Source organism: Equus przewalskii, chromosome 24, assembly GCF_037783145.1.
Source record: "Equus przewalskii isolate Varuska chromosome 24, EquPr2, whole genome shotgun sequence".
Classification (NCBI taxonomy): Eukaryota; Metazoa; Chordata; class Mammalia; order Perissodactyla; family Equidae; genus Equus; species Equus przewalskii.
The window spans coordinates 18,188,128-18,214,413 of NC_091854.1; the positions used below are offsets into that span (position 1 = coordinate 18,188,128).

At 35.6% G+C, this 26,286-nt stretch overlaps 1 long non-coding RNA gene across 1 annotated transcript in view; it reads right to left on the reverse strand.

Annotated features, from left to right (window-relative positions):
• The window catches only part of LOC139079073 (uncharacterized), a 57,090-nt gene extending 35,572 nt beyond the window's left edge, over positions 1 to 21,518 (reverse strand). The window contains exon 1 of the long non-coding RNA XR_011532348.1: positions 21,393 to 21,518. This is a non-coding gene — a long non-coding RNA (uncharacterized lncRNA). The remainder of the gene's footprint in view (positions 1 to 21,392) is intronic.
• Positions 21,519 to 26,286: the final 4,768 nt, after the last annotated feature.

The window sequence follows — 26,286 nt, forward strand, 5'->3', positions numbered from 1 at the left end:
CATCCGTAGAAAAACTGATTGAGAGCTTAGGGTCAGAGGACAATAGGAGCAGAGGATACAAATCTGAATTAGAAAAGCTTCCAGAAAGAAAGGTATACACATTCTTGAGGAAGAGAAAAGTGCATCAACAAGCAATCGACAGAGTGTGAGAAATGCCATAACAGAATTATGTACAATGTATTTTGAAAGACACTGAGTGATTTTGCATTTACTGAAAAGTGGCATTTCACCCAGAATTTGAGGATAAATAATAGCAGAATAAGAGGTGAATATTGGAAAAATGGTCACGGCAGATATAAGGAAAAACGTAGATTTCCTTAGTGTAGTAAAAAAGCATGTCATGTCTGGAGATTCCTGTATTATTTATTATGTTGAAAGAATAACAGTGTTCACAAGGGAGGGTGATATGAGATAGGCAAGAAGGATTGGTGATGCCTAATAGTATAAAGAACAATGTATGGCTTATCAAAAAGTGAGACATTTTCCCATAGTCAAAAAAAGAACAGTTAAAATTTCCTTTTTACTTTTTTTTTCTGTCGAACTAATCGGATTTGTACTTTGGAAGGATCACTCTAGAAGCAATGTGGACACTAATTCTGTGAGGAGGAACTGGAGAATGGCATTTCCATTAGGAAGTCATTATAAATGTTTGGTTGAGGGATGAAGAGATCTTGAATGAAGGTTGTGACAATGATCATGGAGAGAGGGAGTTAGATTTGACGTGGTTTCTGACTGGCCACAGACATGAAGAAAAGAGAGAGAAGTCGTGGAAACTCAGTAGTTCCTAGCTTGGGCAAATGATCTATTGGTGATGACATGTAATTTAGAGAAAGCTAAGGGACCGTAGGCAAGTGTGGAGAGGAGGGAAGCAAGTGGATAATGATTGGGTTTATTTCAGTTTTCTGAGAATCCTCAAAGTGATTATTTTTACTGGAGAGTTGGCAAGCCTCATTTATAGTCCTTCAGAAGCTAAAACTAGAGGTTTAGATTTGGTAGTCTTTAGCATTTGAGTATACATATAGTTTAAATTGTATCCTTTTACCCATTGTGTTATTTCATTGAGGCAAGAATATTGGGGATCCAGGAGCAAAGATTAAAGAAGAGTATAAATTTGGAAGGATGTGGCTTGGATAAAGGTCACTTGTGTGAAAGAATGCAGAATCCTGGGTCCTCAAAAGTGAAATAGTTTGTTATTTTATAGTTTCTGGATTCAGCCTGCTTTCTTGCAAGCTACGTAATTGCATTATCTTCAAGATCTACAACAATGAAAGCTTCCAAAATCCTAGCTAGAAATTCCAGAATCTAACAACCTTAATTTTTCTGAAAATGTTCCTTAATTTTTATCCATATTTCTCTCGTTTGTCCTTATATCTTTGCAATCTATCCTTCCTATGTTCTTTTATCTATTTATTCAATGAATATTTATTGAGCACCTCTATTCAGGTAATGTTCTAGAGTCTAGATATACAACATTTAAATACATGCCTTCAAAAATCTTATGTTCTCCCTGGGAAGAGGGAGTCAAGTTTGGACAAAATGCAAAGAATTACAAAGCTCTCTTTCAGTCTTTATTTAATAATAATAATAATAATACTCAGTTACTTTATCTCTATCTGGCCCAAACTGGAAGACAGAGGACTACAATTTGGGTCAGAAACTCCCTCAGTCTAATGAGTAAAGAATTATTTCTCTATTCCTAAGTTCTGTTCTAATGGTTGAGATTGAGCACAAACATTTCAAATGACTGATTTCTCCATGGAACACAAATTGAGTTTCCTTTCTTTAAATGAAAGAAATGATAGTTTCAGTTAAAAACACACATTGCGTTTTTTCAAATTTCAGTTAGTGCCGTATTGCCCTGCACATATTTCACTGTGTTGATTTTTGAATGCAGATTAAAGTGCCTTCTTTTTAACCTTAAAGAGAATCTTCTACTGATTGAACAACTTAAAAATCAAATTCAACCTAATAATCTTCTAAAAATATCCATTAGAAAGTTCAATTCCATTCATGATTAAATCAATTTGATGTTCTTATCCTAAAGATCTTTATTATTTTTTAACATAGAGAATTTTATCTGAAGCTTAGTTTTTAGAACTCCAATTTTATTTTACTGAAATCTTTGGATTTTCAAAGCATCATATAGTAATTCGAAGATTTTCAGGTCAGGCAAAATATGTACTACTTTAGTATCGCTTGGGCAAATTGAGATATACTTTCTTTAAATAATCATCTAGGTAAAATATTTCCAGAATGTTTTTATTCAAGTTTGGTAGCAACAATTTATGAGTTGTTGACTGATCTATATTTTAAATTCATTTAGTAATATAACTAGATTAAATCATGCATCAGAAAAGACTGCTGGAGAACTCAAATGACCATGAAGCAGTCTTGCTAATGTATTCATGAGAAAGCTTACAAAGTTTATCATTTTACAAACTTCTATCTATTAGATGTCCACATCACTTCATGTTTGCATCATTAAGAATTCATGGCTTCCTATCACACTTGCCATCTGGTCCCATATCCTAAGTAGTACTTCCAAGCCACACTCTTCAACACTTCTCTCCCTTCCCCTACTTGCAGAAGACACACTTATTTCATCATTGATATAACTGAAAACTCATTTCCTAAAAAGTATCCATACTATTATTTGGGCAGAGTTTTTCTTCTCTGGCAGTTGATGGACCACAGATAAACAAAGTAGTTGAGAGAAACCAGAGAGAGAGAGCTCTAGGTGTGGTTTGGGCATCAAGGATTTCCAGAATGCTTCTCTCTTTTGGTAGAAAGCAAGGTGACTCACTGCTCTGCTCAGAGGTAAGGGTGAGAAGAGTGAGGAGGAAAGCAATTTCCCTGTGAAGTTGGCTATGGGAGGGATTGAAATTAGAATTTTGTGTGTCCTTTCTGTACTTTTATTTAATGGCTGCTACTTGATATTAAATAAAGTTTATCTGTAAATTCTCAAGGGTAATGTCTTCAGAGGATTCAGAGTAAGGAGATTTTTTCTCATTTCAATGAGAGCCTCAGCAGTGCCACACACCCTGACTGTAAGGGGAATGGCAGAAGAGGACAGGGGACTGAAAGAGGGGACATTTATAGTCAAGGATGTTGGGGACATTGTACCTGAAAAGATGCTTCTTAGCCTTTTCTTTCCAAATTTCATTTTTGCAAAGAAGGTCAAATGATTACATCCCACCCAGAACATATGCAGAAGTTGACATTTATTATTTTTAGATTTAATGTGACTAAATTTGGCTCATTTTCCATGCCTGTCCAAATCCTTCAAAATTCTGATTCTGTCATTCAACTTATTCAGTCCCTCCTTCCTGCTTACGTGCGGACATGGTCAATGCATCTCCAGGGTCTTCATCTAGAAGTTGGTTGTATAGATTGAGCATAGCCTAGTGGTATGACTCTAGAAAGCTCCACTCAAGTTGATATAACTTTCATTATTCGGTGTAGTCTTTATGCATGGTCATTCAATAATGAGTGACCATGTAAAGTCATGTGTGGACAAATCCACTCAACTGTATTATTGTCTATTCCATACTAGTTTATCTGATTCACATGAATATCATCCACTAATTCACTAATTGGACATGTGAGACAGGTTGTCCCTGACTAAGTAAAATCGAGATGTCTATACTAAATTCCTGTCTATCAGGCTAGAAACCCAGTAGAAGATATTCATTTAGGATAATTTCATGATCACAGTTTTAAAACACAAGTTTATTTTATTGGTATCCTATCTCTAGTATTACACTTATTAAAATATGGAATTTTAATTATTACATTTATTGAAAAACATTGGATACATTGTTTTTAATTTAAAACACATTGTACTTTGATTTTCTAAGATTCTGATGTGTGTGATTCTTTTAATCTCATTTTCATTTTTAGTATATTTCCTTCTTATGAGCACTTATGCATTAAACACAGAATGCCATGAGATGTACAAGAAAAGAGGTTGAAATTAATTTACGTCTGTCTTTTTTGGGGGTAGTTCTTTTATTTAAGTTGCTTGGGAATTTGATGGAATATTTTTTCCTCAGGCCAACCTATGATGCTATTTGTCATACTTCTATAAAAAGGCTAAAACTGATGTATCAATTTATGTTTGCCAAAATAAGTACCATTCATAACAAGTGTACTTTTTCTTTATTCTCCATGTGGTTGTAAGAAAAAAAGACTGTAAAAGTGAGCACTGCACAGTACTTATTTCATCTCACAGATCTGTATTAATATCCCTACATCAGTGTCAAATGTATTAGTGAAAAGCACAATTAATTTGTTAGTAGGGAAATTATTTATCAATGGAGATAAGAAGTGGAAATAATGGCTCCCTTAAATGAATCCTAATATTGTTACCCAATTTTGGACATGACTTGTAATCCTTCTGCCACTGAGTCAGGCAAAGAACAAAATGAAAAAAGAAAAGAAAAGAATTAACATAAAGATCAGGATATGAGTAGGGAAGAAGAGCAGGAGCGATTAAGAATGGCATTTGGATTGTTTTCCTAACCTCAGAAATGAGTTAACAGTAAAGGAATATCAAAATACACAGAGATATACGTATATATATGTATATATAACTGGGGCAACACTTTCCCCATTCTCCTTTCTTACCAAATTCCTCCTAAATGCGATATCACTGGAATTCATTCATATTAGAGAATAGAAATGCTCTCTAAGAATATCTAATTGACATCATCTCTTTTTTTTGCTTATGCTTGTCTAAAAATGAAAAGAAATAAAGATGCTACAAATATGATCTTATTTTTAAATATTAGAGATAGTCATGTGAGATGGAAATGGACTTAACTGAATTTGTAATGACAAATCAGATAGATTAATTTAACAATTGAAATAATAACTAATGTGTACTAAGAGCTTACTCTGTAACTGTCAATTTGTTGTATTTTATATTATTTTTATGTCTGAGGAAACTGAAGCCTCAGGAAATCAAACATCTTTCCAAAGTCACTCATTAGTAAAAGTATCAAAGCTAGAATAAGAACTGCTGTATTTCATATTCCTAGTTGTTAAACTCTGTGATGTAATTCCTCATTATTATAATTAAGGCTGCAATGATTCCCTTTACATACATATAATAAAAAATGTATTATTTAGAAAATATATATCATTATGTTGGTAATGAGGAAAAAGTGCATATATGTTGTACTTTTTCCTCATTACTGATGATTTTCTCCAATGAAAGGAACACTTAAATACTATGAAACAATAACATAATTGTTGAAATACATTTCATCTTAATGTTATTACAGATGTATACCACTCTGTTCTGAGTTTGTAGTCACCCTCTTGTGGACTCCCTTTAAGAAGAAACTTGGATTGCTACGCTTTTAAAATGGATTGTTTGACCACCCATTCTGGGGTGAATATTTTGATATTTACTCAGAATGCACATAGAAGACAAGATTCCTTCCTTAAAGGACTTGCGTCTACTAAAAAAGGCAAAAATGTGAATACATGATTGTGTCATGAACTATAATAGAGATCCTTTATTACAGATTTTTGGGAATCCACAGGAATAAATTATCAACCATGCCTGAATGGATCAGGAAAGCCTCACAGGTGAGGATGGGCTTTCCATGTGGAAGGAAAGATGGGCAGGAATGATAAGGTAGGCATGAAACAGAGTGGTGAGGTTTGCAAACTGTCAACCTTTAATATGACTGGACTATACTGTAAACTTCAGAAAAGCAGTGATGCTAGAGTTTAGGCAAAGCTCAGATTGTGAAGGGCAAAGAAACCATGCCAAGATTATACATTTTATTCTAGATTTAACAGAAGGGCCCCGGAGTGTTGCGATATGGAGAAGTCAATGTCATATTTACGTTTGGGAAGAACTCCTGCCTTGTCTCAGCCCCGGGGAAAGGTACAGTAGAGAGGATGAAGAAATAATGTTAAGTGAAGATATTTGACACTTTCTAACATTACACCAAGATAACCGGCTCTTACCCAGTGATGAGTCTTGATGCTAAAGATGTGTGGATTAAATTTGAGTTTAAGAAAATATTAACTTAAAAAGTTAAATAGCACTGTCTTTAGTTACTTATAATTCCCAAATGGGTTATAAAAGGATTTTATAACCTAATAAATTACCAGGATATGAGGCTGTTATTCTCTCATCCCGAGGATAGCGCCTTAATACTGAGAGCTCTGTTGGTTTTAATATTGGCAGGATCTTTTTTTCTTTTTTTTCATTTCCTATCATTATATCCTAAGGCTCCTTCCCACCAGTGCAGCTGCCACAGAGTTTTCCCTCAGCATCTCGCCTTGTTTTGCTCTCTCCGTCTCAGTAGTTTCATACCTGAGGCCAATTTGTAGTTCTCTCCTGTAGTTAAACCAGCTGTTTTGTAATAACATTGTTGATTTCTCTGAATGAATAGTACAGAGAGCAGTCTTTTACATTATCATAACATTTGTAAGACATGAGCCCTAAAGGATCTGAGAAAATCTATAGTAGGAGAGAACATAAAACGTCTCTCTAATTTTGAAATGTTTTGTTAATATGGAAATGCAATAATAGGAGATAATGGCAGTCACTTGCCTACTACTGATTCTGAGGAGTAGTGGTCTTTAAAGCCAGATTTAAAAATGCATGTTGGTCCAGCAACTCTGTACATCTGTTTAACTCCCAGAACAACTTGGCAGGCGAAGAAAGAAAAGGAAGTGGTAAAGTCAAGCTTTAGCTGCTTAAATGGGAAGGTATCTGTTTTTATAATCAGTGTAATAGATTTGGAGTAAAGATACATTAAACTGGCATTTATCTTTTCAAATTATATTCCATTTCCATTACTTCATTAATAGGACTCATGTTTTTCAATTACATGTAACACTTCTGAGCTACATATAAAATCCTATGCATTTCTACAGTATCATGTTTTATTAGAAGGAATGACTAACATTTGGGGAAAATTGACAAATATTACATTGATTTCTCATGTGTCTTTCAAAAAATTAAGAATAAGAAGACTTTTGTTCTAGGTCTTATATAGCATCGTCTTGCATTATATATTGTCTCCAATATAAAAGTTGATGTAGTATGCTAGTCATTATATTATTTAACAAAATTAGAATATTTAATTGGAAACATTTTTTTAGATAAACCGCTATTTTTGATTATTTTATTTCTATCTCTATTTTTGACCTAGTATCAAAATGAAAAAATACACTCCACTTGAGTTCATGAAATGGTACAGTAAGCTCTTTTATATCATGATTGATGAGTTACTGTAAGATGCTGCTCGTCTCCTAGCATATGTTCCAGATGTTAAATATTATGAGCAATCTCTAGTACTTATAACACTAGTAAGTGTCTTAGAAAGAGACCATTATTAAATTTTAGAGTGGAAATCCAAAACTGAGGACACATTTGTTTAACATTTATTTCCTATTTAAAATGTACTATCTCCCATTAGTAAATTGAATTGTGAAAAAAATATATAGCTAATATTTTCTCTTTAATCGGTTTTATTGAAAAGTTAGATCAAAGTTCTCCAACAAGTCATTTGTGATAGACAGTCAAATCCATCACATGTGTAGGCGGAGGGTCAGTAGCCACCTAAAACTTTCTTTCCACAGAGCTAATAGAATTTTCAGCTGGGATAAGAAAAGCCCAAAAGAAAAAAGAGAAAATCCTTCTCATTTATATTCCCGAAGAATTTGCGTAGATGGGCAAACGCCAATATTAACACAATCTTTCCGCTATCCTTTAAAAGTTATATATTTTCAAGGAAATAATTGTACACTAGCTTAGCGATTCCTCTACCACAGTCTGCATCAGAATCATCTAGAGGGCTTGCTAAAACAGTTGACTGGGCCCCAATCCTAGAGTTTCTCATTCAATAAGCCTGGGATGGGTTCTGATAATTTGCATTTCTAATAAGTTCATACAGAAACCACACTTTGAGAACAACTCCACTGAAGAACAGAAAATAAAGAAAAATGTATTAATTTGACCCCTAAATTATGGCTCTCTTTTGACAGTGAGGCATGTTTTCTATTTGCTTTTTGTGTGTCTGATAATTTTTTTAATTTACTGGCAGACATCATGGGTATAGACAGAAGAGACTGAGGCAGGTACAGTGAAGCCTGGCAACGGGCTTGTTTCTTCCGTCAAGCTCTTATTGTTGGAGCTTAACTTTATCTACTTAGGAGATGATCTAGGTTTGGGTTTGTTGTTGCCATGGTTACCTTCAGTGTACCACATGCTTCAAGTACCTCTAAGGATGCCTTGAGCTTGGGGCTGGTGTTCTAGGTGCTTTTTCTCACTTTTCATGTTTCACTCTCAGCTTTCAGCTTTTCTCCATGCCCATGCCAGCCACAGAGGGCTTCTCTGTCCACATTTTCCACTCCCCAGTAGCAGTTGCTTGTTACTTGGTGCTTAGTAGGATGGTGGCGAGGATTGGGAGAGTAGAGTTCTCTATTTTCTTGGTCCAGCCACACACTTAGGTAGGCTCTCTGTGCCTGGGCTTTATGGGCAGGGCTTTCTCTGCACTCTTGAAACTTCTCATGGCAGCCAAGCTGTGTCTTGGATTTGTGGTATGTTTGTGCAGGACAGTATTTCCTGCCTCCTCTACTCCCCCAGGGGTAGAATGTCCCTAATACTATTGATAGAGGATTCTGGGCCCAGGATTGAGTTACTAATCTTCTATTCATGGGAATCCCTTCATTCCTAACATTTTATTATATGACTCTTGTAAGTGAACTGGAGATATTGGCCTCTCTTTTATTGTATAGTACTTAGTAAATATTGAGTTGCATAACTTTGCTTTTTTTATTATTTTGTGGAAGAATTTTAACTTAATAAGTATCAGCCATTCTTGAGAACTTTTAGAATACCTCCACAAAAATTTCTGAGCTTGATTTTTAAAAACGTTTTTATTTTAAATGACATGGTAGGCCTAGTGTAGGAGGTTTCCAATGTCAATTTTCTTATTTTTTATTGGTCTGTTTCACTTTCCAATGTTTTCTCTTTCCAATTTTGAAAATGTACATTTTTGTAGAAGAGTATGTGCAATGGACTGAATTGTTGAGTCTCCCAAAATTCGTATGTTTAAATCCTAATTCTGAGTGTGATGATGTAGGAGGCGGGGCTTTGGTTAGGTGACTAGGTCAGGAGGGTGGAGCTCTCATGAATGAAATTAGTGTCCTCATAAAAAAGTCCAAGAGATCCCTCGGCCCTTCTGCCATGTGAGGACACAGTGAGAGGAAAGCCATCTGCTAATCTGGAAGGGCACCCATCGGACACCAGATCTGCTGGCACCTTGATCTTGGATCTCCCCACTTTCAGAGCTCTGAGAAACAAATTTCTGTTGTTTATAAGCTCCCCAGTCTATGGTATTCTGTCGTAGCAGCCTGAATGAACTAAGGCAGAATGTTTTTTTAGTTTTTCATGTTATTATTTTTAGTTTTTCACATTATTTACAAATTTTATGTCTGTTATATATGTAGCAATTTACCCTATTTTATATTTGGTCATCTATTTGAATCTTAATCCACTTTTCTTTTATCAGTTTGTAAGAAGTTTGTCTTAGTACTCTGTTCAAAGAACTAACATTTGTTAGTTAGATATCTCAATTTTTATTTTTTACTTCTCTATTTCATCATTTATCTGTCATCTTTTTTATTTTTATCCATGTCATTCTTCAGATTATTTTATGTCTTTTCTTATCTCTATTCTTAATTAAGTGATTTCCTGAGTTTTGAGCTTCATTTTCTAACAAATATGAAGAAAATTTATAGCACTCTTATATTCTTTATTTCACAATTTTGAACTATAAATACTTCATTGTTATTAATCTCTAAGTATATCATAGTAAATATTATACAATTCTTATTTCAAATTTTAAATATTTCCAGACATATGAGTGGCTTGCGGCCATGCTTTGTTATTGCTTTCTAATTTTATCACATTGTAGTGAGAAAATAAAGTTTTTATGATATTGACTATGGGGATATATTAGGCTTTCTTGCTGACTTGGTTCATATGTGATTTCTTTGAATGTTTTGTGTTTGCTTAAGAAAAATTTGTGTTTTCGGTTTATGGGTTTATAGTTCTCCTTATGACTATTAGTTTAAGCAAATTAATCATTTTATTCAACTTCTCATACTTTTGCTATTTTTTCTACGTATTATATTAATTTTTAAGAAGGATGTGTTCAAACTCCAGTGGAGTTTTTGATTTCTGGAATTCCCTCCAGTTTTCTTAGTTATTGTTTTATATATTTTGAACCAATATTATCAAGTTCATGTATGTTAATCACCATTACTTTTGTTGTTCTTTTGTCCCCTTTTCCAGTATATGACATCTAAATTTCCCTTATGATGGTTGTTAACCTAAATTTTGATTCAACTGATAAAAAATTTGCTACCATGGTTATCTTTGTAAAAAAATTCTGATCAATAACTCTTTTATCAATCTTCCATTTTCAGCATTTCTTCATCTTTTTGTTTTAAATGTGGCTATTGTAGCTAACGTATTGCTGATACTCCTTTATAGTTCAATTTGGATGCTTTTCTGTTCTCTGATCTGTTCAAAATTTTATATTCCTTATAACTGCAATTATATCAGGAATTATTTCTACTATATCATTTTATGTTTATTTACCATACATTTTTTCCTTTTTTTATCTCTTTCACTCTATGGACAGAATATTCCTCTGGTTTTAAAGCCCAATGTTCTATTCCTTCTCTGCTGTGGACTTTCATACTTATTCAGAGCTTTAAGTATGCTTATTTTTCTTGTTACTGTGTGAAACTTTCCCCTATCCATATATTCTGTCTGAACAAGAAAAGAAACTTCGCCTGCAGTCGCCTAGATTTCTTCTCCTCCCACCACCATCGTGGTATCATCTGGAATTTTAGTTTTGAGTGGGGTAGATGCCCTTTGTCTTGTTTGTCACTACTTTTTTAGAAAACAGTAAACCTCGTTATCTCTTTGTTCATTCTTACTTCTCATATGACTTTTTTTCTTTCTCTTAAGTTTACTTATTGCCTTTTTATGACTAGAATACCAGCTTTTTATTTCTTTCCTTTCTTTTTAACAAGAGTCACAGTATGATAAATTATTTCAAGTCCTGTTTGCCTGTGATTTATATATATTTATTTTAACCATATATGATTATTTTCCTGGGTGTGTAATTAAAGTTCCCTATTTACTGTTCTTCTCTTACCTTTCATTTGTATAAAGAAATTTGATATTAATCAGATTCTTATTCTCTTTAGGTTATCCCATTTCCTCTAGAAGAAACTAAATTGCTTCTTGACTTTGATGTTTTCAAATTTCAGTATCTTCTATTTGTTTGTGATATAGATTCTCACATTCTGAGTGCTGTAATTTTTTCTGTTTTGAAATATTCTCTAGGCTTCTCCTGATACAGGTAGAGTATAGCATTTTCTGAGTTTTTTCTTAGTGCTTATGCATCTCAGATGCTTTGTGTTTCTCCTTGTGACCTTGTCTTTTAGAACTATGCTTTTGCTCGTGATAGCCACCTGAAGGTGGTGGGCAGACCCTGGGTTCCAACCCTTCCAAACTGCTTTTTGGAGGTTGGGAGGTAAGCATTTTGCCTTAGGACTGAGAGCCTAAGGTTTTGCAATTTTGGCTTAATCACTTCTTGTTTTACACTCCAGGTATCCCTATGCCCCAAGGAAACTACTGTATTTTCATTCCAGGGACCACTTTCATGGTTCATATCTAAGTACCCTTTAGGGTAATTTCCTTCTTCTTAGCATGGAGAGGGGTGAGGAAAGAGATCTGCTAAATCTGAGCCTTGGTGGAGAATAACGACACTGCATAAATTTTGGCTTTGTTAGGAAAATGTAAAGGCCAGTACATAAATTAAAATTTAAGTAGAACTTCATTTCCAAATATGGTGGCAAGCTGGCATAAGATGCTGGTTCTCTCCCCTTAAAGAAACCCTGAGATGCTACATGAGTGACAGAATATTTTGATTCTCCAAGATATGGTGAATGATTTTAAAACTCAGAGGCTATCTTAGAAAGATAGAAGCTGATTAGGTCCTAGGAAACAGCGACAAGGGAACCAGCCTAGAACAGACGTTCAGGGGTCACAGATGTGGGATACGTTGAAGAGAGATTTCTCTTTAGGTCCAATCTACTCCTCTCACCAAAGCATCCCTTCCCTGACCACCTTGGGCAAATTCTTGCACAACCTTCTAGAGAAAGTGAGCAACCGAAGTAAGGAGACAGTGACAATGGATCCAGGTGGGCTGATAGGTAGACTTCTGATTGTTTCCTCCTCCCAACTTTCACAATCTTGGGCTAAAAAATTATCATAAAGAATTCCTTTTGGCACCTATTCTTGCTGTCAGCTTAATTTAAATCCTTGTGTAAATTAACTGCCTTTTCTTCTTTTGAAGATTTTTCTCTTTATCTTTGAAGTTCTGAAGTTTCACTATGACATGTCTAAGTATATATTTGTTTTTATTTATTCTACCCAGAATTTGATGTTTGATTTCCAAATGAGTACTCATTTGTTCCTTTGATTCAGATAATTTTAGGCTATGATCTCTTTAAATATTCCTTTCTTTCCGGTCTCCCCCCATTCTCTCACTCTAGAACTAATCAGATGTATGCTAAATCTGTCCCCAGTTATCATTCTGTTATCTTTTGGAGCTATAAAACTCTTCTCGTATGATCAAAAATGTTAGGTAATCTATCAGATCTATGTTTCTAATGGGTATGTCTCCCTGGGCTGGACTCCTTTGCTTGAGTCATGTTAGCTAACTGGCTCCTTACTTCTACTTTTCTCTGTCTTCATAGGTATTCTCTTTCCTTTTCTCTTATATTCCATTTCCTGATTCTTGGACCGTTGGTTTTTGTCTTTCTCTCTTCCTTTCTTCATTTTATGAACACATCCTCCAGCAGCATCCTAATAAAAGGGGCGTTAAATGATTGGAAATGTCTTAATTTTACACCGAAGCTTGACTGATAGATTCACCAAGCCTTCTGAGTTGAAAATTATTTTTCTTTAATGTTTAAAACAACGCTTCATTGTCTTTAATTTCTAGTGTTGCTTTTTAGGTGTTTGATGACATTTCAGTTGATGCTTTGTTATGTATGCAATGTTTCCGCTTTCAAAACTTCTGGAATATATCATTTATTCATAATGTTCTGAAAACTTGTGATGATGTGCTTTGCTGGAGAACTTTCTCGTTCATTACGCTGGGAACTTAATGGCCCTGTCAATATAAAAATTCCTACTTACCTTCCCTGGTGTTTATCTTGTTTATTTTCCTTTTCTGTTTTCTATTTCTTTTTCTTTCTTCTTCTTCTTTTTTTACAGCATAATAACTTGACTTACATATACTGTGAAATGATTACCATAATAAGTTCAGGTAACATCCATCATCTCATATAGATACAAATAAAAAAAAGAAAAAAAAACGGTTTTTCCTTGTGATGAGAACTTTTAGGATTTATCTTCTTATCAACTTTCAAATATACCATACGGCAATGTTGACTGTAATCATGATTTTGTACATTACATCAAGACTCACTTATTTCATAACTGGAAGTTTCCACCTTTTGACCACCTTCATCTAATTCTGCTATCCCCACCTCTGATAACCACAAAAGTGATCTTTTTTTTCTATAAGGTTTTGTTTTTCTTTTTAGAGTCCACATATAAGTGAGACCATACAGTATTTATCTTTCTCTGTCACTTAGTATAAAGCCTTGAAGGTCCATCCACATAGTCACAAATGGCAGGATTTCCTTTTTTATGGCTAAATAGTATTCGCACATAGATATATCTGTGTATCTCATGCTTTCTTTATCCGTTCATCTACTGATGGACACGGATTGTTTCCATACCTTGGCTTTGTAAACAATGCTTCAATGAACATGGGGTGTGGATTTCTCTTTGAAGTAGTAATTTAGTTTCCTTTGAATAATTACCCAGGAGTGGAATTGCTGGATAGTTTTCATTTCTGATCCATTGAGATATTTATTTTATTTTGATTATTGTTTTTTCATTTTTATTAGTTTTAGAAATTATTTGTTGCTATGTTTTAGAATTAAAGGCAGAGGTGTAATCCATGATGTTACAGAACCATCACAGCCATAAATCATCTTAACTGGTCTCCATCTGTTGTTAGGCTCCCTCTTTCAATCCTTAATAGTTATATTTCTAATACTCAAATCTGATTATGTAATTCTGATACATGAATTTCTTTAGAAATTTAGGAATTTAGCAAACTCCAAATTCCTTTGCATAGAAGACAAAAACCAAATTCCTTAACATAGAATATAAGACCCTTTATGATCTAACCCTGCTTAGCTCTTTCTTCTTATGTAACTCAATTTTCTCCGCTGACATATTCAACTATTTGCCATACCTGAATTTATTATTCTACTTCACAAATCGCTTCCTTTTTACAACTCTATAATTCATTTCCCAATTTTGCCCTCTGAATTCCTGCTCATCAGGCAGGGTTTAACTCAAGCATTACTTATTCTAGACTGTGTAAGCTGACTTTTCTCGCTAAACTAGACAGATGTCCTGATAACCCACACGAGCTTCCCTTATACTTTTTGAGGACTTCAACTTTGGCTTATTTATTTGGCTTTCTGACAAAACTGTGAACTGTGAGTTCAGACACTATGTGTTACTCATCACTGTATGCTTAAGAAAACGAGTAGTACCTACAACCTAGTAATGCACTGTCTTTAATGAATGCTTTTTGAGAATAGAAAAAATGATGTTTGTAAGATGAATTAATTAATATCATTTTACAAATGTATTTATTTGACACTGAATCCAAGTGAAAAAAAGTCTTTACTAAGGTTATAAAATTGTGAAAAATAATGGAGAAAAATTGAAGAATAGCTTCATTGGATCACCTTGCTTTAAAGGTTGTCCTATGGAATGAAGCAAAATCCACCAGTAAATAAAACCACTAAATAGCTTTTATGCATGCCAATTACTAGGGAGAGAATGCAAAGCTTTTGAAATCCCAGGGAGATTACAATTGAAATAACTCCCCAAAGCCATACTTCATTGAAAAATATTGACTATCCAGATTAGGACTGTGAAGGAAAATACAAGAACTTTTAAAGAAAAATCTGGATATAAAGATGTATCTGTATTGCATTTTTTAGTATAAACTATCTTGAACTCTTGGTATATGTACATAACAACATGTCTTTATTTACTTATTAAATACTTATTTACTTATTATTACTTATTTTTCCATATGGTATAATTTCAAGATTAAGTATTCAGTAAGATACATAGCATTTTCTTTTGACTTGTACATAATGACATTCTTCTATATAGATTTTAACTTCTTGAGAAGAAAAGTGCACATAGTATCTCTTACATTCTTTTTTGTTTAAATTCCATCTCCTTTTTTTCTGTTCAGTATACTCAGAGTTGGTCTAGTGACTTATTCCTTTTTCACTGGATACTATCATATATAGAGTTCCCAGACACTGACACTTCACAATACAAATTTGAAAAACCAAGAATGTATTGGCCAAAAACCTACAAAGAGAATTAGTAGAGTAAAATACATGGTCCCTTACATTCTCGTTAGCCCGAAGAGAATTGTGCCTGCATTGGCAGTAGCTAGGCACAGGCCATGGACAGTGTTATGGCAGAGAAAGACCTCAACCCTGAGATGATCTACATATCTTAGGGAAAGGCCGGCAGAGAATAACTATGCAGCTGTGTAACAATGGAAGCTCCCGGTGTGGAAATAATGTCCATTATAGAAATAGGAGGCTCTCCAGAATTCAGCCTCTGGTATTGGCCTATTCTTCCAATTAACTCAATCAGAACTGCTTAGTTGGCTGTGAGCCTACTTCTTGCTAAATTACTAAAAGTAGATGAAGGAAACAAATCCTATTGTATTTGTCTCTCTTAAGACACGGTCTTCCTGAATTTGTCAAATGAGTTAATACTGTTTCAATCTTGGGCATACACTGTGCAAGAGCCTTTAAACTTGTAAAAAATATTTACTAAGTTCTTAATATGTACCAATCATGAATTGGATCTACAAACTAAAGCATAGCCAGTAACAAGACAGACTAAGTCCTTGTCATTAGTAAGCGTACATTCCCCTGAAGGGAAACAACAAGGATATTAATTAATAAATACATGACTAAAGGAATATTAATAAACCAATAAATATAATGTAATAAAAATTGCTTTGTACATAATTAAAATTAGATAATATGAAAAAAAGTTACTGGGTAACTACTTGGTTAAGTGGTGTGCCAAAGACTGCTAGGAATCACGAATCTTCATGTTTTCCCTTTCTTGCTGGGGAAACCAGTAAGTCACATTTCCCAGTCTGTCTTGTCTTTAATGTGACCATATGACTGAGTTCTGGCCTATGGAACATAGAGAGAAATTGATGAAAGCTACTTCAGACCAGACCCATAAAAGGATCCTATGCAATTCTCCATAAGCTCTCTTCACGAAAGGTGATATAGGCCAGATGCAGAGGCTTCAAAGGGGTATGTCTAGGCCCTATAATATGCTGGAACCGCTAAATGGAAAAATCCCCTGAAAACTTCATGGCACAGAGAAAGCTTCCCCACTGCACACACACACACACACACACACACACCCCACAACCTTTGTGTGTGTGTGTGATAAGTCCGAGACTTCAGACTTGTTCATTGGCAGACAGTTATATAAAGATATGAATTTAAATAAATAATCACAAGAAGGAACCATCCATGTACAAACCGAGTTTTCCAAGGAATGGAGAAATACTATTTAGTACAATCAATGTAAAAATGACTAATGGGGCTAGCAAGGGGTAGCTAGTATGCAATAAGGTCAGGAGTAGCAGGATTATATCACACAGCAAAGCAGAACAAATATATGATTTTATTCCAAATATAACGCGGAGTCATTGGAGGGTTTTAAACGACAGAGTGATACTACACATAATATTTCTAAATTGTCCTTTTTCTTTCTATTGTGAAGAGAAAGGAACTTTTAAGGTACAAAATGAAAAACTATTTAGGAGGCTATGATGATAGCCCAAGTGAGAAATGAGGATGGTTTGGTCTGGCGGCTTTAGTACAGACTAAAAAAAGTGGATGGATTTTATATACATTTTAGAAGCATAATCAACACTATCTGCTAGTGAATTATATGTATGTTCTAGGTTTTTGGCTTGGTCAAGTGGTTATATAGTGATGTGGTTTACTGAGGTGGAGGAGACTGAAGAAAGTTCTGCTTGGGAATGGAAGTAGTTTAAGCATTCTGTTTTTCACATGGTAAGTTTTAGATGCTTATTGGTCATGCATGTGAAGATGCCAAGTAGACAACTGGATGTAAGTATCTAAAGCTGAGGAGAAGACAGGTTTGCAAAGAGATTTTTGGGATTTGTTGACATCTGTAATAACCGATGAAAGAAGTGAATGAGGTGATGGGAGGAGGGTGTGCAGATAGTGAAGAGGTGACAAGGACAAAGTCCAGGAGGCACTTCCACACTTAGGAGTCAAGGAGAAGATGACAAGCCAGCACACGAGCTTGAAAAAAACTAGCCAGTGAGTTAGGAAGAATATTTCTTGTGACTGATAAAAGAAAATATGCTTCTAGAAAAAGGGCATGGCCAACCAGTTTAAATGCTGCTCAAAGGGCAAGTAAGGCAAAATCAGCGAGGTGACCATCAGATTTTACAAGGCTAGGGCCTAATGGTAGTTCTCGACAAAAGTGGTTTCTTCAGTGTTTGGTCCAGAAACAATGGAGTAGGTTGCAGAGACAATACCTAGTGAGGAAATATAAGCAACAACAATTAGCCACGCACTTTAAGAAGTGTTGGTGTGAAGGATAATAAGAAAGTGGTAGCTGCTGGCATAATGATGACAAAAAAAAAAAATTTTATGGCTATCCAAAGGCATGCTTGTATGCTGAAGGCACTGTGGACAAAGGTAGAAATTAGGGGAGAAATACTCAGGAGACTGTAAAGTGGTTGGTAAGAGTTCAGTCACGGAGAAGGTGAGAGGAGATGATTTCCAGAGTGCAAATGGGACGTTTGACTTATGATGGGAACAGAGAACTTACTCCAGTGCACCAGGAGGAAAGAATGAATTTACAAATGATTTGACCCAATAGGGATGACCTAGAGAGATATTTCTGTACTTTCTGCTACCCAGGTTCAGGAAGCTGCTCTCCCTTTATGAAGTCTGTTTCTTCAGCACTTGCTTTACGTCTGTGAATCACCTGACATCCTACCAATAAATTCCCTTTTACTCTAGTTAACTAAAGTGTTTTTCTTTGGTTTAGTACAGAAAGCAACGACTGGTCAAATAAGTCAGTGCTATGTGAAGAAAGCAGTCTTCATGAAAATTTGGGAAACGTTAAGTAGAAAAATTCCTCTCTTCTAAAATATATTCTCAAGCTTCCTCATGCAGGGTCAGAGATTGCAACAAGAAGGAATATTGGTCACATTCTTGAGCACTAAGATTGCAGAAAGCTGGTCATTGGCGTGTCCTGTAAGAAACAGTCAGTGTCAGATGAGCAGATGTGAAGCAAGAAGCTGGTTGTCTCTTCTCTCTCTCCATTTAGATAAGTAAGAAATAGTCGCCAGCCTTTACTTGGTCTCTTCTGACAAGCAGAAATGTTATTTTGCATAGAAAAAGATTTTCTGCAATCATGTTGATGTGTCAAAGTAGAAAAATGTCCAGAAGGCAGATTTATCTGAGGCACTGGTTTTCCCACTACTTTAGCTATGGAACTGTTTCAGTGGATGCAAACAGGCAAAAATATATTCTGTAAAACTGAAAACAGAGCAGATTTTCTGGAATTAAGAATGAGTGCCCATAAGCCCAATTTTAGTTCACCTTCTCTCTCCATCCTATCTACAGCCCCATAAACCTGAGCTTGAGTGAATATTTTACGTGTTATACCATATACCATAAGTAGGTTCCTTGATCATTTCTTTTTTTTATTTTCTTTTTTTCGTTGAGGAAGATCAGCCATGAGCTAACATCTGATGCCAATCCTTTACTTTTTTTGCCTGAGGAAGATTATCCCTGAGATAACATCTGTGCCAATCGTCTTCCACTTCATATGTGGGTCACCACCACAGCATGGCTGATGAATGGTGTAGGTCTGGGCCCAGAATCTGAACCTGTGAACCTGGGCCACTGAAACAGAGTGCACCAAACTTAACTGCTATACTACAGGGCCCACCCCTCCTTGATCATTTCTAATTCAAATCACAACTGAAAGTACTTAATGATTTTGCTTTTGATTGTACAACTATGGATTATAATTTGAATGGTTTGAATAATGCTCAAAACATTAAATTAACTAGTACCCACCAATTCTACAAATCATGTGGATAATTATGTGCTAATTATGTGCTTTAAATTTTATTTGTGTTACTTTTCTTTTTATGATAACGCAGAGTAGGAACGTTCAAACAAATGTGCACGTGGTAATATTGGGATACCTGTCATCTCAAAGATGAATAAGGTCGGTTCAAGGCAAGATGGGCTCGCCCTCCTTCCCCCTTGACTGTTCAGTGAGTATGATTCAAGCTGTGTGCTCATTCAAGGAGTGAATTTCTCAGATAGGGGAGGGAATTATTCAGTCGAGGGTCCATAAAGTCCAACCTATCAAATTATTTTTTTCTACAGTTTTTGATGAATGTATCTGCATCCTAAGAGAAAACTTTATGTTGGCATGAAAGCTTATTACATACTTATTTTCAAAAGAGACTATGAACGTTAGAGGGGTTAAGAATTGCATTCTTAAAAAAGTAATTAGCTATGGCATTTATTTAAAAAAGAGCTAAATCAACATGCCCACTCTTATACACAGCACCATTCATCAGAGAACAGATGGTCCCCTAAAAGTGAAACTAAACAGTTCTCAAAACATGACAATCCATTTATCTTAATGTGAACATCCTCTAGCAGATATCAAAAAACAACCAAGACAGATTTGCAACTTTTGGCGTGTATTATATATGCACTTGAAATCCAAGAAAGAATGTTTGCATTTAATAATCTGATTCATATTGGTAAATGGCACATGAAAATGTATAGTAAAACAGTGCTTAAATATTTTGATTATATTCAAAACTGCATTAGTAGAAAAGACAACGTTTATCAGCAATATTTCTTTAAGCTTTCTACTCTGTTGTTTGGCAAAAATTATCTGAAATTCCCTTCTGAATAACTCTATCTGCCTAGATATTTGAAAGCTGGGTATCTTTTGTTGGGCTGCATATTTTTATATTAGATTGAATAACAAACATATTCATAGTATATTTTATCTTTTTAATTCATGCATTCATCTTTCATTTATTCAGCAAACAGTTATTGGGCAACTGCTATCAATTGTACCAGGAAATGAAAATAAAGAGATAAATCAATGATCTCTATTTCTGCCCTTAAGGATTTCACAATATAAGAGGGAGAGACAGACATATAAACATATCATGATAATAAAATGAAATAAGAGTTTAAAATGTAGTGGGGAATAATATGTTGGAAATATTAACTAATGTTATTTTCTTCCCATATTTTCAATTCCTCCTTGGTAGCTTCCATTCCTACCCTCTCTTCCCTTCCTCTCATGTGGTCTCTTCTTGACTTTTGTGTTTTAAAGATACAGATTTTGAAGAGAAGGAAAACAGTTAAAGGCTTTGCAAAGGACTGGGAGTAACCCCATAAAGAAGATCAGAGCACAGCTAGAAAAGGATTTCCTGTATGGAGGGAAGGAAGAAGAGAGCTGGAAGGGGAATGATAAGATTAGAAGGTGATGGGTCCATGTGAATGGCTTCCCCTCTTAGTCTCTAAGGGGGCTGGTCTACTGGAGTAAAGGCTGAGTAAGGAGATTCTCAAGATATATTCATGAGATTTGAGAGTTAAGGGTAACTGTGCCACTGTGTGTCTCGTCCAGGTACAACCCTGAGCATGTGTGCTAGACCCAGCTAAACAATGATTGCTATTGTGCTAGGCAGACAGGGCAGGCAGAATCTACTGGAGTTCCCTGTATAGGCACGTGATACTGTAGCAATAGTCATTCATTCATTCATTCACTCATTCACTTATTTATTCATTTTGCTTCATTCACTAAATGTTCCAGGAAATCTTCTTGGAACTTGGGATATATGAATTCTGGTAGGCATAATTCTCAGATTACCTCCAATGACTTGACCTGATATAATCCCCTCTATTTTGAGTGCAGGAAAAGCTGTGAATATGAGAAGGTATCATTCACATGATTATGTTACATTATATGACAAAAAGCAAGTTATCTGGATGGGTTTAACTAATTACATGAGATCTTAAAGACATGGTTTTATCCAGATGGTAGCAGAAGCAGAAGCCAGAGATATTCTAAGCATGAGGAGGATTTGACATACCTTTGCTGGCTTGGAGATGGAGGGGGTCACATGGCAAGGAATGTGGGCAGACTCTAGAAGCTGAGATTGGCTCTGTTGACAGCCAGCAAGAAAATAGAGTCTTCAGTCCTATGACTGCACGGAACTGAATTTTGTCAACAATCCGAGTGACCTTGGAAGCACATAGCCCCCAGATCCTTCAGATAAGAGCCTGCCTGATTGACTGATGCCTTGATTTAGGTTTCCTAAGACCCTCAGCAGAGAACCCAACCATATCCACCGAGACTTCTGAATTATAGAGCTGTGAGATAACAGATAGTGTTGCCCTAAAATTGTGGTAATTGTGGTAAATTGTTACGTAGAAATAGAAAACAAATACCCACATAAATAATAGAGAAAAACCCCTCACCACATAGAGTCTAAAATCTAGTGGGGAGAGAGAGATAATTAAGACATAGAAGTTCTTCTAAATCATTGGAAAATCAAAATATAAATTATGGTAAGTGAAATTAAAAGTGGAAGGCAATTGCAATTTTAGAGAGGGTGACTACGGACACTACATTGAGATGATGGCGTTTAAATTAAAAATTTTATGGTGTGAGAGAGGTAGCCACGCAGCTATCTGGGACAAGTGATGTCTGGGAATGGAAAAGAATAAATTCCAAGGATCTAAATTGGAATAAGATTGAAGAATTGCAAGAAGGGCAATGTGGCTGGAGAAAAGTGGACAAGGAGGAAATTAGGAGATGAAATCAGAGAGGTGACAGGAAATTAGTTCACACGGAGCTTTAGAGAACATTGTCCGAATACTGGCTTTTCCTCTGAGTGAAATGGGAATCCAACGAGGGTTTAGACTGAGGAATGACATGATGTGACTTTGTATTCAACGAGATCACTCCAGCTGCTGAAGAAGCAACAGAATAAATATGACAGAAACATGGAAGAAACAGCTGTTAGTCCTGATGGTGTCTTTCATATGGAAACAAGGTGAAATTCACAAGAAATCTATATACACCTGTAGCAAGGGACAGGACAAGATTGTAAAGTTCTCAAAACATGCCTTTGAGGATAGATGTCCACTAGAATGTAAGCTCTATGACCACAAGGTTTGGTTTTATTTTTGGCCTATTTTCTTAATCATGGTATTCCTGGAGCCTGCTGTGCAGTTCCACTCTATAATTAGCTGTTGAATAAATGGAGACACATATGAATGAATCAGTGATCACTGAAAATTTCTCATTTATTCACTTTGCCTTCCAAACTGGGAGAAATTAGAGTGTTTGGCAATGGATTGAATGTATGTTTCTGCCATGTTAGTATAAATATGTATTTTGGTTCCTTGTTCACTTTTAAAGATTTTTTTCCCCATTATTGTTAGGAGCCAACAGACTTGAAGTTTCATAAGGGCAAGGACAATGTGTTGTTTATGATTACAATCTCAGAGGCCAGCAGACTGCTTAGTACATTATAGGCATGGAAAAATATATATATGTTTTAAATCTATGAATAAAGAGTGAATTCTGTGATGAAACCATTTGTTTTGTCTTTTGTATAATATTCTCAATTACTACTGGGAACAAATATGTTAATGATATCCCTCTAACTCACCAATACTGGTACCATGGTACGCTGGAACCATAGTGGGGCAAAAGCGAGCTCTGTAACTGAAGGGATTTTGTCTTTCTCCATCACAGCTGTCACCCCAGTGCCTGGAACACTGATGGACACAAAGGGGATCTTCAAAGAATGGGGTGGGGCGGGGAAGAGAGGATTAGATGAGCGCAAAGATCAATGAAAAAGAATCAGAAAGATTGAGTTCTAATTTCCACCCATTATCAGATGTTATGTTTTTAGTTAAGTTGCTAGAAACTACAGTGTTTGGTAGGTTGATTTTTAATATTTGTTCTAAACCTGAGAAAGAAAGCAAATTATGCTACTCTAGCAACTGCATGAATTTATTACATTCAACCAGTAGGATTTGCTAAAATGTTACAGATTACTTCATTAATTTCCCTAAATTCTTCTTAGTAACACTCTGAGGAAATATAAGCATTTTTTGATGGGAGAAAAATCTAGAATGCTGCATAGAGAAGGCAATCAGAGGAATAGGAAATTTAGGGGGAAAAAATCTCCACACAAGGAAGTCATCCTTCTGAGAAATGCATTGATAAAAGGGAAATTGGGAACTTTCAGATAAATTTTAGGTTACTAGGTGCCTGTAGAAATATTGATTATGCCATTTGTCTCTGTGATCGGATTCCCATGTACCGCCAGTATCATACTCACCCCTCTTCACTCTTCACAGGCTGCCAGTATCATACTCACCCCTCTTCACTCTTCACAGGCTGCCAGTATCATACTCACTCCTCTTCACTCTTCACAGGCTGCAAGTCACCTTTCTGAAAACAAATCTAATTAGATCACCACTCTGCTAATGAAAAGTTGATGATTCTTGCTGCCATAGCGTTAAATACAAATTATTTACAAAGAAATATAAAATATTTGCAGTTTGGCCTTCATTTTCAGACTCACGTGATGTCATCCTCACTCCCTCATCACAGAGTCTATGCTCCAGCCACAAGAAATTCTAATAATAAATCCTTATCTTTGCACAGTATGTTTCCTCTTTCTGAAATGACTCCTTCCTTTCTTGCCCTTACAACATCCAAGTCATCCTTCAAGATCCAGCCGAGACTCACTTTCTCCAGGAGAGACCTTTTCTTACAGTCCTGAGTGAATGAACATAGTAGCTTCACCATTATGTTTCCATGGCACTATTGTAGCAGAAATTGCTAAAGGCCCCCAACAGCCACTGTGCCCTTCTTCCCTTTGGCAGTGACACTCTTAACTATTTATCACATGGCCATATGACTCGCCTCCGGGAACGGGATTAGAACAGAAGTTCTGTGAGCAATTTCTGGATCATACCTTTCAGGGGAGCTGCTTGACATCTACTTTCTCTTTTCCCTTTCTGTAGGTTGGGCCATGGAAGAAGTACCCTAAGGAATGACAAGGCAAGATAGATGGAACCTGGGTTGCTGATTCACTTTGTGGAGGTAGCATCCTATACTCAATTGATAGTCTATCAGCTAGGACTTCTGTGTGCGAGAAAAATAAAGTGATCTTGTATAATTTAGCATTATTTGGTTTCTATACAGCAGTTGGCCCAATGTACTAACTAGCAATATAGTGTTATTCTCTTTACAGACCCAGTCACATAATTGAAGTTATTAGTCCGCCATAGACTGCCTTTCTTAAGAGTATTTTAGTTACTTAAAAAAAAAAAGAGGGAGGATTGATTTTAAGAATAAAGTGGTATTTTACAAAACTCCAGGGCCTCGCAAAAATCTAGAAATAGGAATTGGAAAGCCACCAGAAAGCCATATAATTAGTCTTTGAGGCTTAATCATTTTCATGTGTGTCTTACTCAGCTCTCTCTCAGCTTCATTCTTCTGCCTGGTAGTTAAATGCCTTTTCTTTCTTCACACACGTGGGTGAAGGCAACCTCCCCACACCTCTCCAGAACATATCACTTAAATTTAAGCAAAATGTCAGATGGAACTAGATCCTTTAAGTCCTAATTCCAAATTTATTAAAAGAGAATCTCTATGGTTGGGCTTGGGTAAAATCTTCCACTCAAATCTAATCATGAAGCCAGAGACGGGGCATTATTTTTTTTGCAGTGAAAGGAAGTAATTGCATGTGTACACACATACTGAGAAGTGTCTGCTGCAGAAATCATTTACGATTAGAGGGCCTTGTCAAGATTTTACTCAGTTTGTTATCCTCTGAGCCTAGTGCATTGCCTGATAAAATAAATGTTTGCCGAATGGTGACTGAATGACTATGATCCAGAGAGAGAATGCTGATAATACAGCAGCCAGAAATAGGTTTCATCATTTTGGCTGTAGACATAAACTCTTCTTATCTTGCACACAAGAAGTGAAACCCAGACAGTGCAGAACTCAAAGAAGGTATATTCCAGGAGCAAATTCATCATTGGCAGGTCTCAACAGGTGACCTGTAAAACACACAGAATTACCCTGAGTGTAATGTCATCATCTCACGCAAATCACAACTGTCTACGTGGTCACATTATTATTATTTTTTTAATTTCAAAAAACCAATTAAAAATGATGAACTATCTGCATTTTTTAACTCTGTCAGTTAAAGAAGTTTCTGTTCTATTGCATTAAAAAATACATGATAAACTATTTGACTGTGTGCATACATGTGACAGTTAGTAAATGATGAATTCTATTTTAAATCTACATTTTTGTTTTTTCACTTTCTCTGGTCAATGGGATAAAGCTATGAATTACCTGAGGTAGGAAACCTAATCACCTGGGCTACAAAGTCCTCCTTTATTGCTAAAGGTACGAAGAGATAGAGGATTCATTCTGAGATAAAGACGTTCAATCTCACTCATCAGACTACGCATGTCGGAAAAATCACCTCATGGATGAGCAGAACAGATGGAGCATAGCAGAGAATGAGGGACTTGGGAGATGGAAAGGCATAGGTTATGTCAGAGCAATCCTGGACAGTGCGAGATAACAAAACAGTGCATCCATACATTCTATTTCCAGTGGGGACAATCATTGGAAGGTTAATCCTTTAGACATTCGGAGATTATCCTACACTTGCAGAGATATCATAGTAATGTCTTATCCTGTATTTCAATTCTAGCACCTAATTGTAATGGTAAACTTTATGGGCAAAAGTAAAGGGATATTACTTAGTAACACTCTTGTTTTATTTTTAAGTTTTCGTTTTAAATAGTTTCGAAACTAGATTAAACTTTCAATAACTGTATAAACAACTACTTCTTACCCTTCACTAATATTCCCCAAATGTTAAGATTTTACCATATTTACTACCTTTACTCTATACCACCTATCTTCTATTTCTCTAT